The sequence below is a fragment of the Gracilinanus agilis genome, chromosome 2, assembly GCF_016433145.1.
Source record: "Gracilinanus agilis isolate LMUSP501 chromosome 2, AgileGrace, whole genome shotgun sequence".
In the NCBI taxonomy this organism is placed as follows: domain Eukaryota; kingdom Metazoa; phylum Chordata; class Mammalia; order Didelphimorphia; family Didelphidae; genus Gracilinanus; species Gracilinanus agilis.
The window spans coordinates 157,725,111-157,739,825 of record NC_058131.1 but is presented as its reverse complement, the minus strand read 5'-3'; positions in this window follow the sequence as shown (position 1 = coordinate 157,739,825).

Here is a 14,715-nt window from a genome sequence, read left to right as displayed (position 1 = left end):
TATATCAAGAGGAAGGATGACTAAAGGTTGGGGGGGGGGGGTTTGACTGATATCCTTGTAATATAAGGAAACCCAGAAGAGGGAAGGGAAAGGGATAAGCATTTATTAAATGCCTACTCTGGGCTCTGTACTAATCACTTTACAAATATTATCTCATTTCATCTTCATACCAGCTCTGGAAGGTATGAAGATGTTGTCATTATCTTTACTTTATGTTTCTAGAAGCTGAGGAAGACAGAGGGAAAGTGCCAGAAGGGAACCGAGTGAGTAAATGTCTGAGGCTGGACTTGAACTCAGACACAGTACTCCAGGTCCAGTGCTCTATCCACTGTGTCACTGTCTCTTAAGACACCACTCCCCCTGAATTTGGGTGGTCCTGCTGCATAGGATTTACCAAACGACATGGGGAATATGGAGTGTTCAGGAAAGACTAGTACCTCTGGTGTAAGGGCAGCTGATCCCCTTTTCTAGGGCTGCTTTCCACCTTTGGTATCCATTTGCTACCCAGTTCTCACCTAAGAAACTAGCAGGCTCTAGAAACCAGCCACACCCTGGTAAACCATCTCAGCAGATTGGCTAAGCCAGTTTGGGGGTAACTGACAGCCCCCAAGGCAGTCTGTGACTTAGGCACTTATCTACTACCTCAGGCTTGTGAAGACTTCCTCCAGGCAATGGGGCTGATGAACTCAATTTGTTCTAATGGCCACGAAGGCTGTGGAAGAGGAGCTATGGAGCACTTAGAGCTTGGTCAGACACTGAAGATCCCAAGGTCATCTGCTGCATCCAGGGCCATCAGCAGCCATCCTGACTTTTGTCTTGCTCCTGGATTTCAGTGACTCTAGAGTAGAGGGTGAGGCTGACAACTTGCAACTCTGCTTCACTAAAATTCAATTTATGCACATCACCCATATCATTTTACCATCTTACATTTTATGATCCTGCCCACAGATGGCCCAGGGCACAGGTCTTTTCTCTGGACCAAAGTAGCAGTGGGAATTAGCGGCCTCCTGGGGGTCTGAACAGTCTTTTTTAAGGACTTCTTGGCATGAGGAAGGGACTGTAAAAGATGCCCTAAAAACTATTTGTTTCACTTAACTTAACCCTGACCTCCTTCTCAAGGCAGGTGGGGATCCTACCCTATGGTTGAAACATGCCAAAATTTTACAAAAAACTTTGTGAAGATGATTCCACTTGCCATTTTTACATGGAGGCTGCTGCTCTCAGGAGACCCCAGCTCCCAAATTGTCCCTGCCTGTGGCAGAGCTTATCTGAGCACCATTGTTACACGGAAAGTATGCACTCTCATGGACAACACAAAATTCAACAGACCAGAGAGACCAACAGCTCTTGTGAGAGATCTCAGCAGGTATGGCATCCAAATAGCAGCCCTGAGTGAAAAAAAGGCTAGCAAGTGAAGGCTAGCTTACTGAAGTTGAAGCTGGGTACACATTCTTCTGGAATGGTCACTGTGATAAGGAATTCCTTAAAGCAGGCATTGACCTGATCTGCCCCAGTAGGATACACAGTACACTGACCTGACTTAGTGCTGTCATTTTAGTCCTCTTCTGAGTATAAAGGACAATGACCAACCAAAAGACATGGACACAAGGGACATCCAGACAGAAAAGATAGGGATGCATTAGGATCATGAAGATGATGCCTATAGTTCTAAAATGAAAAGAATTTAGGAATTAATGAATACAAAATATCATGTAATTAAGTCTTAAAGTATATGGTAGAGATTGAAAAATGCTATGGGAGTTAAGGGAGAGATCAATGTGAGATGAAACAAATAAAGGAGACTTCATGAAAGAAGTAGGACTTAAAATGGGCTTTAAAAGTTGTGTAGGATTTAGCTAGGCAGAGATGAAGGAGATGAAGGAGAAAGATATTCCAGGGAGAAACAGTATGAACCAAAGACACAGAAACAGAAATAAGCAAGGCATGTGTGGTTGTGTGTGTGTGGTAGAATAAGAAGTATAGGTTTTAGAACAAGAAGGGATACTAGAGATCATCTAATCCAACTCCTTACTTTTAGTGATACAGGAATTTAGATCCAGATAGATGAAGCAATTTGCCTGGGCCACACAGGTAATAAGAAGCAGAAATGAACAGTTAATAAGTAGAAGATATGAGAGATTTGTCTGGAGCAGAGTGTTGGTGTTGGGATATAATGGTAAACAAGGTTGGGGAAAAAAACCCTAGTCAAACAAACACATACGAAGTAGGCAATAATAGTAAGGTGATAACATATGTAAGATGCTTTGAAAAACTTCCAAGTGCTATATAAATGATAGTTATTATTATCTATTTAAGTAATATATTAGGAAGTCTAGTAAGATGCATTGGAAGGGGATTAATTTGAGTCAGGGAGAATGCTAAGAAGCCTTTAAACTAATTGTGGTAATGGGAATGGACAGTAAAAGGGATATAACTACAAAAGACAATTATGAGGGCTAACAGATAGTATTCAAAGACCTTGGGGTAAGAGATTAGTGTTGTCATTGACAATCAATCAATAAGCATTTATTATACTAACTATGTATGTTACTGTGACAGAGAGAGGGCAGCTAAGAGGGGCATTTAGGTGTCCCCCCCCCCCTTTTCCATTGGTGAAGGATAAATGAAAATGATTTCAATTGTAGATATTAGGAAAAACCTGAAGGAAATCATTAGAAAAGCATCAGTAAAACTCCTATAGGAAGCCTGCGTACTCTTAAAAATATATTACAGAAAACTGTCATAGATGAAAAAGAGCAGGCACTCAAATAAAAGCTATATATGGAACAGGCAAAAGAAAAAAAAGAAAGCCATAGTAGGAAAAAAGGGATCATTATTTTTTAAATGGAAGGGCTAGAGAAGACCACATTTTAACTAAAGATCAAACTACTTTCTGTATATATTTGTATTTTGATTCCCTAATAAGGCTGTAAGCTGATTAAAAGCATTGATTGTGTCTCTTTAAAATTATTTTAAAAAAATCATTATAAACCTAAAACTGAGAACAAAAGAGCAATAAATAAATAACCAAACCTTATATGGCATAAATCTTTAGATATAACCCATGATTCAGAGCTTAAGCTATAGGTTTATATAGGAAAGGCTCAATCTTGGGTGTCAATCTTTTTTTTCTCATTTTCCCACTAAGGTTTCCTTTGGGAGAATCAGAATATAGTCTGTCTACCATAAAGCAAAAAAGACCCATAGCAATCAGGAAAGTACTCAGACCAGTGTTATAGGACAAGCTTTACTTTATCTAGCAAAAAATATGAAATGAGAAGGACCTAAGGTCATGAACAGTAAAAACAACACTTCCCCCCCACCTCTCTAAGGGGTCATCCCTTCCCCAGGTACCCGGAATAATAATTTGCATTTTATTCCCTAACCACCAAGGCTTTATTCCGCAGATTCCCTTCTTTCTCTATAGTCTTTCTACTAGTGACTTCAGTAGCTCCCATTTCCATGCAAACAACTCACAGTTCTATATACCCAGCCTAAATCTCTCTCTGCAGATTAAATCCTATATCAACAAATTAGTTAACAAGTATTTATTAAATACCCAATATGTGCCAAACATTGGGCTGGATACTGGGGATATGAGTTCAAAGAATGAAATCATTCCTGTCCAAAGGGAGCTTAAATTCTAATGGGGCAATGCAAAAACACACATGGCACAAATATAAATACACATACATACAAAGCAGTAAAATATGATATAGTTTGGGAAAGAGGGAACTAAGAGTTGGGAGACTGGTAAAGGCTTAATTCAAATGGTTTCTGACCTTTTTTAATTTTTTAAAAAATTGTTATTTTAAAAATATTTTTTCCATGTTTAAATATTTCATTTTCTTTCCATTCCCTCTTCCGTCCTTGCTCCCAGATCTAAAAAGCACTTCCACTGGATTATACAAATGCTATCACTTATGCCTATTTTCATATTATTCATTTTTGCAATAGAGCAATCTTTTAAAACCAAAACCCTAAATCATATATCCATATAAACAAATGATAAGTCATTTGTTTTTCTTCTGTGTTTATACTCCCACAGTTTTTTCTCTTGATGTGGAGAGCATTCTTTTTCTTAAGTCCCTTGGGATTGTCTTGTATTAGCAAAGTCCATCATGTTGTATTGTTCCACAAAGTTTCACTTTTTGTGTACAATGTTCTCCTGGTTCTGTTCATTTCACTCTGTATCAGTTCCTGGAAGTTCTTCCAGTTCATATAGAAATCCTCCAGTTCATCATTCCTTACAGCCTGTTTGTAATTTTGAAGGAAGAAACTATAAGAAGTGGAGATAAGGGATGGATATATTCCAGGCTTGGGGAACAGCCAGTAAAAAAAGGCAAAGGATTGAAAGGAAGAAAACTGATGGGATTGATTTTGGGAAGTTATGGAGCACCTTCTATGTATGACCCTGCAATATGTATATAGCTACATAAGGCAGAGTTATACTGAAGAGGGAAAGAACACTAAAGGATGGTAACAGGAAATGCTTCATGTAGGTGGTGGCCTTTGAGTTAAGCTTTTAGCTAAAATAATATTGTAAGAGGGGGAGTACATTCCAGGAATGGGAGATAGTCTGTGGGAATGCATAGAGGAAGAAAATGGGGTGCAAAGTGTGGCTCAAGTACAGTCAGTTAATCAATCAATGAACACTTATTAAATACCTATTATGTATCAGATATGTTCTAGGTATTGAGGATATAAATACAATATCTGAAACAACCTGTACTTGAAATGAATAAGGATATATATGTATCTATAAAAATATACATATATGCATCTCTGGGTATATGCAGAATAAATTAAATCAGTGATGGGCAAATTATGTACAGCCTGTGGGCCAGATGCGGGCTGAAATGTTCTACCCCAGGAGCAGCTGGGTAGCTCAGTGGATTAAGAGTCAGGCCTAGAGACGGGAGGTCCTAGGTTCAAATCTAGCCTCAGCCACTTCCCAGCTGTGTGACCCTGGGCAAGTCACTTGACCCCCATTGCTTAGTCCTTACCACTCTTCCACCTAGGAGCCAATACACAGAAGTTAAGGGTTTAAAAAAACAACAAACAAAAAAATGAATGTTCTATCCCAGGGTGGGACATTATTCCTAATCTGATGAATACAACGAGTAGGATACAATACAATGAAACTTCAAAAGAGTTGCCTTAGAAACAGACTGACAGATGAGCATTTCCTTTCCTTTGGCCCCCTCTTTAAAAAGTTTGCCCATCACTGAATTAAAACATTTGTAGTCAAACTCAGGGCAGCTAGGTGGGACTGAAGTCACTTAGACCTGGGTTCAGATATTTATTAATTGTGTGACCCTGGGCAAGCCACTTACCCTTATTTGCCTCAATTTCCTCATCTGTCAAATGAGCTGCAGAAGGAAATGGCCAACCGCTCTAGTACCTTTGCCAAGAAAACCCCAAATAGGGACATAACAGTCAGACATGATGGAAATAACTAAACAACAAAGTCAAACACAAGATAATTGGAAAGAACAGACACTAGGATACGAGGGTATCAGGAAAGACTTTCTATGGAAGGTAGTGCTGGATCTGTGTCTTGAAGGTAGAGAAAATTTTATGAAATGGAGATGAAGATGGTGTGCATTTCAGACATGGAGAAGAGACAGTACCTAGGCACAGGGACAAGAGGTGGAGTGTTGCATATGAGGAGGAAAAGCCGATTTGTCTGGATTGTAGAGTTTGAGAAGGGGAGTAAGGTCTATCAAGGCCAGAAAGACAGGGTGGGGTCAGATTGTGAAGGGCATTATAAGCTCAATAGTAGAGTTTTTATCTTATCCTAGAGGCAAATAGAAGCCACAGTGGAGTGAAAAGGTCAGAGGTCCATTTAAGGAAAATCATTTTGTCGGATTTGTGAAGGGCAGGCTGGAGTGGAGAGAGACTCGAAGCAGGAAGACCAAGAAGAAGTTATTATAATAATCTAGGCAAGAGTAAATTTGGTTCTGAACTAAGGCGGTAACGATGTGAATAGAGAGGTATGAAATGCAAGAAATGTCAAGGCACAAATGGCAAGAAAAAGCAAGTGTTTGAATATGTAGGGTGACTATATAAGGTAGGAGTCAAGAATAATGCCAAGGGTATAAGAGACTAGAAGAATATTTGAACTTTTATGTGAAATAAGGAAGTTTGAATGAGGACTGTGTTAGGGGGAAGGATAATAAATTCTATTTCTGACATATTAAGTTTAAGATGTCTCTGGGACATCGATTTTGAAATGTTCAGTAGGCATTGGTATTCTCTCTATCCTTATTTCTACCTCCTTGCTTCATTCAGGTCTCAGCTAAAATCTCACCTTTCACAAGAAATCTTTGTTGGTCCACTTTAATATTACTTTTTCTCTGAAACTATCTCAATGTGTCTTTTATATATCTTGTTTGCATGCTGTCTCCCCCTTAGATTGTGAGCTTCTTGAGAGTAAGGGCTATTTTTGTTTTTCTTTGTATACCCTCAACTATTGATGCCTGCATAGTAAAAACTTAATAAATGCTTGTTGATATTCTTATAGCTGATATGGAATCAACTATTATCACTATGCAGAATTTAAAAAGCTAGTCAGTTCTCTCCTGAGTTCCAGTCCCATATCTCTGAACCATCTTCTTGAAATCTCCATCTGGAAGTGCACATTCAGCACATCCTAAAATAACTATGATTGAATAAATGAATGAATGAAAAGAATTTATTAAGCACTTATCAAGTGCCAGCCATTTCTCTTTTTCTGTTGAATCACTATTTGTCCAGTATTCAGAATTAATAACCAGGAGTCATACTTCCCTCTTTCTCATTCTACACATCCAATTAGTTGCCAAGTCTCATCAATTCCATCTTCTCAACATCTCTTGCATCTTTTATTTCTGCTCACATCATAATTTCCCTACTCTGGGTCCTCATCATCCCTTACCTGGAGTATTGTAATAGATTCCTAATTGGCTTTTCTGCACCTTTTTAGTCTTCCTTTTTTCTGATACATCCTCTACATAGCTGCCAAATGGATATTCCTCAAGTGTGAGTCTGATCATGTCAGAGTACTCATCAGTGGCTCCACATTGCTCTTATATAATTTAAAGCCCTTACCTGGCTATAGTCTATCTTTCCAGGCTGGTTGCACATTTCCTGATTTCCTTCCCTCCTCTCTCCCTCACCATTCTTTGTATCAATTCTAAACCAGAAGAACAGCAAGGGCTAGGCAACTGGAGTTAAGTGACTTGCCTAGGGTCACACAACTAGGAAGTGGCTGGGGTTAAATTTGAACCCAAGACCTGCTGTCTCTAGATCTAGCTCTCAAACTACTGAGCCACCTAGCTGCCCCGTATCATTATCTTTGATATAATTTGATTGCTTTTAGAATTTCTTTTACCCTAGAATTATTTGATAAATTGTATTTTTGTTGCTAGGTGGAGTTTTACCTTTAAATTCTTACTATCATTACTTATTTCTAGATTTGTTGGATTATGATACAGAGTTTTTTTTTCTAATTATACTTGTATTTTTGTGACTCAGGATGAGATTTTTTTTTTAAACCCATTCCTTCTATCTTAGAATCAATACTGTGTATTGGTTTCAAGGCAGAAAAGTGGTAGAGGCTAGGCAATGAGGATTAAGTGACTTACTGTGTATTTTTAAATTAATATTCAATAACTAAATATTATATTTATAAGTATTTTATTAATAGTAAACTAACAAAAGAGACTAACTAAAAGGTACTAACCAGTTCGCCCCCAGGAACCAAAGAGAAAGAGGGAGGAGTTACACCAACTATAAAACAATAACCTCCAGGCAAATGTGGAGGTGAAGGAGAGATTAAAGGGAATTTTGGGAAAATTAAGGAGTTATGGGGGATGAAGTCCAAGGTTCAAAACCACCATTTATACATTACCCAGGATCACATAGCTAGGAAGTGTCTGAGGCCAGTTTTGAACTCATGACCTCCTTTCTCCAGTCCTGGCTCCCTGTCTACTGGGCCACCTTGCTGCCCCTGACAAGATCTTCTTTTCCACATCTTCTATGTTTATTTCAAGAGAAGAATAGTTTTTGCTTTTCCTATTGAGTACTCTCTATATGTCTTTTAGATCTAGTTTGTTTAATACACTGTTCAGGTATATTATTTATTTCTTGATCTTTCTGAAATGTCTAGATGTTATTGACTTTAATCTATTTTAACAAGTTTATTAGTTTTTTGCCTTTATAAATTTTACTATTAGATTTTTGGGTATGTCAAATGATGATAATAATAGCTCAATTCATATAGTATTTTAAAGTTTTTAAAAGTTCTTTATAAACATTATTTCAACCTCACAACAACCCTGCAAAGGTAGGTGCTATATTAACTTTAATTTTACAGATGAGGAACTTGAGACTGAGAAAAATTAAGTGATTTGCCTACAGTTACACAGTTAGTAAATATTTGAGATGAGATTTGAACCCTGGTCTTCCACTCTAGATCCAGTACTATCTACTTCACCATTTTGTACTTTTTTTTTGTATATATTGTATAAGCATAATGTAATTTCGTATACCTATTAATGCTTTTTATTTTATTTTTTTTAAACCATTACCTTCTACCTTAGAATCAATACTGTGTATTGGTCCCAAGGCAGAAGAGTGGTAAGGGCTAGGCAATGGGGGTCAAGTGACTTGCCCAGGGTCACACAGCTGGGAAGTGTCTGAGGTCAGATTTGAACCTAGGACCTCCTTGTCTCTAGGCCTGGCTCTCAATCCACTGAGCTACCCAGCTGCCCCACTTATTAATGCTTTTTAGCTTAAATTCAACTTTACCCAGAATCAACAATGCCATTCTCACTTTTCACAAGTTAACAGTAAGATGATAATTTTTTGTCCAACCTTCTGTTTTAAATGTTTTTTTTTATAAGCAATGTATTGTTTGATTCTGTTTTCAATCTAGTCTGTAATCCTTTTTATTAGTGAGTCTACATTTAATTACACAACTGTGAAATTTGTCTTCTAGCATTGTAGTATAAGCATTCATTTTATCAGAAGGGAATATAACCTTTCTTTTTATTACCATTGCTTCTATCAAGCAAACAAAACCCTACACATAAAACAAACAAAAGCCCTTCCCCACATTAAGATACCTATATCTTATATTATTGCCTATTTTCTTTAAGCGTGGTCTTATTCTTTATCAAGGATAGGGTTACACACTTTAGGATCACTTTGACTCCTTGCCCTTCTACTTTCTCTTAATATTCTTCTATTTAGTAATATGTAGTTAATAGAGTACATTCATGTGTAGATATATATATATATTGTGTGTTTAAACACATATCTATTTGAACCCATGAACTGATTTATTTTGATTTATAAATGTAAATTGATTTAAGTAGTTAATGTCTAAGCTTCCCCCCCCCAAACTGCTTTGAAGTATATTTTCCACTATTCAAATTCTTAAAACACTTTTTGATTTGTGTTTGTTACATTAAAATAGTATATTTATCTTTGCTGAGTAGATTTTTTTTTTTTTTGCTAATGACCAACATTTAAAAATGTTATGAGTCATATTTAAGTTTCTCTAGTTTTTTTCTGGAAACAACTGCTGATATTTTGATTTCTTTTGGTATGCTTGTACTTTCTTCTTTCCCTTTACACCATTCTTGTTTTGTTGTTGTAGTGCTGAAGTTTTATGAAAACATATTAAAGAAAATCTTAAACATTTATTTATTGGGATCCAGTATAGAATGATACTTGTTTTTATATTCTGTAAAACATTATTGAACTATTTCCTGGAATGTTGTGCTAAGATTCTTTTCTTTTCTCAATTGTCTGGCATATTGGTTTTCCTGATGGTGCAATGACTTGACCTGTCAGCCAAAAATGTCACTTGCCTCTGCATTGTTTCCAGTTTTTTCCAGTGGAGTCACCTTCTGATCTATTTTTTTTTTAACTTTCTCTGCAATTTTGTTTTCAGGACTTATATAAAGTCTACTTCTGATTGCTTCTATTAATATTTTCATGTTTAAAAAAATAACATTCTACATATTGGGCCTCCCCCCACTGTTTTTCAGCCCTTTGGTGTTTTTTTTCTCAGCGTCATTATTCTAAATTCAGTTCTTCCATTTTTCTCTCTTGACTTTCCTGTCATTAATTAAAAATTCTTTAAGTGTGTCACAAATCTATTTGGACTATCTTCTTTTATTGTTTTTCCCCCTATTTCATTGTTCTGGTGCTTTAGATTTTGTTTCATTTGAGCTATAGGTTGTTTTTTTTTTGTATCTGAGGTCTTTCTTGCCATTTAGTTTTTAAAAACTAATTTTTATATTTAATGAATATTATTTGTTTCTCCTTTTTTAATTTCTGTTATTTTTGAGAAGAATGAGACATTTGAACTCCCTGAAATCTTTCTCTTCAATCTTTCCAGGAGATCTCATGGGTTATATTTTATCCTTAAAAAAAAATTCCTACACTGCTTAAAAACAATGCTGAACAAATACTTGTATAAAATTGAACTCCATAGGTAGGAGGGATTTCTTATAAGGATTAACTAATGAGAGTAACCTCTTTAAAGAGATGAAAACCAAGCACTGTTATGACTTAAAAGCATAAAAAATATTCCAACTTCTTGCAAAAGAATTTCTCAATAACTCTTGTTAACAAGGAACTCTTCCATTCCTGACTATCTTCAGCAATTTGTTTTAGTATCTGATTAAATTTAATTTAGCATTATGTTTCTTCTTCTTACATTGTCTACCCAAATAAGCATAAAGCTCATCTATCAAGCTTTCAAGGCTGTCCATTATCTTGCTCCATCCTATTTAACCTCGCTTCTCTTCAATATGAACCTTCCCCTCTACTGAAGCCAGTGTCCTTTCTTATCTCTTGGATGTCCTCCCTCTTTCCATTTATTTACATCCTATTCATCCTTTAAGGCACTGCTCAAGTCACTCTTCTGTGAAGTCTTTCCTTATAATGCTAGACTACAGTGACCTCTCCTTCCTCTATTTTGTTTTGTGTTTATTGTCTGCACCATACCAATTATTTCAGAACCTTACTTAGTATGGTCTTATTCTATAACTGTGATACACTGGAAATCTAGGTTTGAATCCTGGCTCTGACACTAGCTATGAGACCATAGTTCAAATCACTTAACAAATCTCTTTATTCAAAACCAGGCTTTCCCCCTTTATCTTTAATCAAACACCTCCAATTGCCTAACTGGAAATTTCTAAATTAAGTTTTCTGTAAACTTATAAACTTAATATATTCAGAACACATTATTTTCCCTATTAAGTCTTTTCCTCTTACAAACTTCCCTATTTCTGTGAAGGACAATACCATTTTTTTCAACCTACTTGATTAGCTTAGCATTATTCTCCTCATTCTCTCTTACCAAACATATCTAATTAGTTGCCAAGTCTTGTTTCTACCTCCACAGTACCTCTCCCATCCAATCTTTTCTGTCACAGAAAAACTCACACAGATTCCATCTTAGTTTAGGTCATCATCAATCCCTCTTGCAGTTTATTGCAGCTGCTCCCTAATTGGTATCTGTCTCAAGTTTCTCTCTCCTCCACACTTCTGCTCTGTGATCTCTCTCTCTCTCTCTCTCTCTCTCTCTCTCTCTCTCTCTCTCTCTCTCTCTCTCAACCCTTACTTTCAGTCTTAGAAATGATACTAAGTATAGATTTTAAGGCAGAAGAGTGGTAAGGGATAGGCAATGGGGGTTAAGTGTCTTGCCCAGTGGTCACACAGCTTGGAAGGGTCTGAGGCCAGATTTGAACCTGGGATCTATCACCTCTAAGCCTGGCTCCCTATCCATTGAGCTACCCAGCTGCCTCTCTGTTTAGGTGTTAAACCTATGTTGCTGAATCTATGTCACATGTGCTGGAGGGGGCTGCTCCCCTCCCCCTCTCCACCCTGCCTGAGGACATTTCTCCCATGCCCCACCCCTCAGTCCAGCAGCCAATGGGAGTGCTTCCTCCCTCCCCTGTCTGGGGTAAGGAGAGTGGCTCACATGCTGAATGAGGGTTGCAGTTTGGGCACTTGGTCTCTAAAAGGTTCACCATTACTGCCCTGTCACAACCTATTTTTCTCGCTTCTGTATTTTCCCATCTACTCTGTGATTTAAACAGCCTTTTCTCTGTTCTTCCCATTCTGTCCTTAGTCTCTGTCTTAATATTTTAATACAATCATCCCTCTTGTCTGGAATGTACTCCTTTCACATCCAATTGGTTGCTAAGTATTATTTATGTTTGTTTCTCTTAATATTTATCCTGCATACTTATATAAGTATTTGTTTTCCTCATTAGAATGTAAGTTTATCATGAGTATGTATTGCTTCATTCATTGTTATTTGCTACTAGCACAGTGTCTGGAACATAGTAGATGTTTAATGAATGTTTGTTGATTAACATTCCTTGAGTCTTAGTTTATACATTTGTAATGTTTGTTGATTAACATTCCTTGAGTCTTAGTAAAATGTCTTTTTAAATGTCTTGAGTCTTTGTAAAATGGGATAATATCTGTACTTTTTTTATTGGATTGTTCTGGGGAAAACATCTTGTAAGTCATAAATCACTATGTAAATGTGAGTTAGTACAATTTAACACTTTATGAACCAATACATGATAATATAGGGAAAATACTTTCTTAATATTAGCTTTTAATATTAAAATAGATAAAACTGTCTTACTGTATGTAGTACAGAGAGAGGGGGTCATGACAGTTTTTTCAAGCTTTGGCTGAGTTCTGAAATCAGTTAGGAGTTTAGAATCTTGGAGGAAAGTGGCAGTTGGTTCGGGGATCTTGTGGAGAGAGAGCCAGACCAGCTGAGCTGCTCCTTTTCCTATCTGAAGAATTGAAAATTTAGTCTAACTTTGGAATATTTATTTAAGAATTGTTAGTTTAGATAAACCCTTTGTATCTCCATACCCTACCTCATTTCCTACCTTCTTTTCCTTACCTTAAATGTCTGTGGAGTGAATAAGGAGAGTAAATCAGTGAGGGGTTTAATTATAATTTGGCAGTATCTTACCTAGAGAGGTTAGGTAGTCATCATTTTATTCCCTTTAAATTTCAAGAGCACCTTGAGAGTTGAGTTAAGGCAGGACCTTGCTCAAACCCCATCACTGCCTCCCTTCCCCCACCTGAGGTTTCTTTGAACAACTGTTAGGGCTTCCTTAATCCACTTTTCCTGACAATTCAACCTGAGAAGACAATAAACCCTTCTGTGTTTCAACAGACCTGTTAGTTACTTTGTCAGTTAATTAGTAAGAAAGGGAAGAAGAGGGAAAGAACCACCATACTCTGGGCTTGAAGGGAAGCCAGGGTATCCATCTTGAAGGAATGTGTAACTTCAAAACAAGTCCCTTCCTGTGAAATTAACTAAAGCCTGTAGTTAATTTCAATTCAGTCTATTTCCCTCAGTTTGTCTTTAGTCTAAATCCTAGTCTATAAACCCTGCTGCTCTTTGCCTGTTTAGATTAATTCCTCCTCTCCCTGAAGATCTTTGTTACCTTCAGCGTTCTACTCCCTGACTTCAGCCTCATATTATATCCTGAATCTCCCTATTCCATCCTATGTAACCCACATTATTTACCTAGCAAGTCTCTGACAACCTCCCTTCAAAATCACCTTTTACCACACACCTTTCCCAAATTCTCCCCATAACATGTATTATATTTGACCTAGATTATCCATGATACTTTATATATCCATATCATAATATTTTGTTAATATCAGTGTAAAATGCTATTATAAATATCTCATTTAACAATTTTTACTTATTTTTTTTCTTCCCACCAAACCTCCTCCCTTCGACTTTCCTATTTCTGTTGAAAGCGTGTCCATTCTCTTAATCGCTCAGGGTTCTTAATTTCATCATCATTTCTGAATCTTTACCTTCTTTCACTTCAAATATCCAATCTGTTACCAAGTCTTTTTAATTCTACTTCCCTAGCTTCTTCAATATCTATCTTCTTCTTTCCAGTCACATAACCACTCACGATGGTTCAGACTCATTCTCTCTCACAAAATAATCTTTTAACTGCTTTCCCTCCTTCCAGTGTTTCCTGACTTCAATTTATTGTTTAATTAGCCACCAAAATAAACTTCCTAAGGCACAGGTCAGTCCCCACTTCATTTCTCTGTACCAAATCACTGTCTCTAGGTTGAGCATCTCAGTCTGGTATTAAAGTTCTTCCATAATACAAATTCAATCTTCTTTTTGAACCTTATTTCACATTTTGCCTATTTACAATGTCTTAGCCAAACGGGACAGAAACTGTTGTATGAACTTGGAATTCATTTGGGCAAACAACCAAAATGCCAGATATGTGCCCTCTTCAAATCTGCTTCTCAGAATCTCATTTCCTTCGATGCCAGCAAGTATAATCTGTTCTATGAAGCTTTCCCTCATTCTCCCAGTTAGTAACCTGTTTCTCCTTAAATTGCATTTATGTATCTGTATCTATGCTGTATATCCTACTTTCTTCCCAGCAGAATGTAAGCTTTTCATGGGCAGGGGCTGTTTGGTTTTTGTATCCTCAACATGCTATACAAAAGCTAAGTATATAATGCACCTTAAATGTTTCTTGAACTGAATTCACAAAATTAGAGTTTGTAAATTGTGTTTATAATAATGACAATTTCTTCAGACCAGTACTGTTCATATAGAAAGTTGGCCACTAGGTGGTGAATTTTTTGGCCACACCAACTCATAAAACTATCTCCTGAGGCAAAAAG